Source organism: Callorhinus ursinus, unplaced genomic scaffold, assembly GCF_003265705.2.
Source record: "Callorhinus ursinus isolate GAN/ISIS: 27379988/994484 unplaced genomic scaffold, GSC_fseal_2.0 scaffold6, whole genome shotgun sequence".
Lineage (NCBI taxonomy): Eukaryota > Metazoa > Chordata > Mammalia > Carnivora > Otariidae > Callorhinus > Callorhinus ursinus.
This window is the reverse complement of record NW_027397068.1, coordinates 25836140-25838236: the sequence shown is the minus strand read 5'-3', so window position 1 is coordinate 25838236 and position 2097 is coordinate 25836140.

Here is a 2097-nt window from a genome sequence, read left to right as displayed (position 1 = left end):
TTAAGATAAATATTTTGCTCTTTCTTCCCACCCAATATTACATTCACGTGTGAAAATTTTGCCACTGCTTTGATTTGAAACATCATGACCCATGTAAAAACAAATGTCCTCCTGCCTCTTATTGGCCAAGCAATGATTTTAAATGCATTCCCTGACCCACCCTCCCAATCCCGCTCTCTCCACTGCAATCCCCATCTCAGCTGATAGCACCTTTGTCCTTTGGCTTGGGGATCTTTAGCTCCTTTTTTCTCAAACACTTCTTTCATATGGTAGGAAATCTCATTCACTACACTAAAAATATTATATCCCACATCTGATCATTTCTTACCACCTTGGTAGATGGCACCACATCTCTACTGCCTCCTAATTGACCTCCCTGCTTCTACCCTTCCCACTCACTCACCTGCTCCACACAGGAGAGCGATCCTTCTAAAACCCTTGAGTGGCTCCTCGTCTTACTCAGAGTTAAAGACAAAGAAAGGATCTGCACTGGCCTATCAGGCACCAAAGGATCATTCCCGTCATCTCTCTGACCTCAGCCCCAACTAACCTCCTTCACCCCACTCTTTTTTTCCCTCCAGGGGACTTCTGACAGCGTCTGGAGACGTTTTTTGTTGTTACAGCTAGGGTTGGTGTGTGCTACTGGCACCTAGTGGGTAGAGGCCAGGGTGGCTGTTAGCCTTCCTACAGTGCACTGGGTAGCCCTCCCCGCAAGTTAACTAGCCCATAATGTCAATAATACTGAGGTTGAGAAACTGGATTCTCCACATGTCTAATCACCTCCTTCAGGTCTGGATTCAAATGTCACTTTGTCAATGAGACTCTTCCTGATCTCCCTACTTAAATGTACTGCCAACATACTCCCGATCTCTGTATCCTCCTTGACATTTTCTTTTTTCACACCACATCACCCACCAGCATAGTGTATGCTTTATTTTTGTTTGTTGTTTATCTTCTATCTGCCCAGCTAAGTTATAAACTTCACCAGAGTAGACGTATCTGTGTGTCTTGTTTACTAGGCCAGAAGAGTGGCTGCCAATAGTAAGCTCTCAATGCATTTCGTTGTAAAAACAAATTTAATGCTCATGCATGAAAGACTCGTAGCCAGACTTTGGTAAGGTGTGACCCTTTGATCCTCACCTGCCATTCAATATCCTCCTTAGGGATTCTTTAAAAGGAAATAATCATCTTGTCAAAACTATCAGTTTGCATCATCTGTTGAGGGGTAATTTGAATTCTGAGTTGAAGGGTTTTCTTCTGTAATTTATATTTGCCTTTGAAATAATTAAAATAATATTACCAAGAAGCTCTGGGCTGTTTTTCTCCAGGTATAAATAAAAGATGTGCATTCAGGAAATTTCCTTTTCTTTGTATTTGGTATGACGGCCAGGCAATATTTATTTAACAATTTCATAATTTGTCAGCTTTCTTTGATGAAATGTTGCTAGAAAATGGCCAGTAGAGAATATTTATTGTTTCTAGACTCCAAAATAAAGAGAAGGATAGATCCCTTATCCTACCAATGCTATTTTGTAGGCATTAATACAGATTTTAGTGTTTTGTCCTCTTCAGTTTGAAATGCCTCCAGACATAATGCATTGGTTATCTCTTCCTCAAAGTTCAATAGCCATGATTCCCAGTAGGTTTTTATAATGGTATGCACTTCGGTTTTTCCTTTTTTTACTTGACAATGATTTTGTTTTTATTGGAAGAGGATTTTTAGATGCCATTTGAGTATAAATTTTTGGTACCTGGGAGTCTCTCTAGCCCTTTCCTTCAGGAGCAAAATTTGTCTCTCTAGAGGGGAAAAAGGGACTAGTTTGAAAAGGTTCAAACTACCAAAAAATATTGTTTATTCTCACAATATTGCAAATGTTTGCCTTCATAGCTCATAACTCCCCCCCCAACCTGTTTCCATTCACACATAAGTTGTTCATTACACAAGGAGTCTGGGAGTCCAGTACAAGGAAACTGCACATTTCCAAGTAAATTGCAGGTTTTGAGATGATACCAATTTGTTGTTGGGGCACACACTCTGGTTCTTTTCCTGTCTTGCAAACATGTAATATTGATTTGCTGTTTAAAGGCCATTTGCTC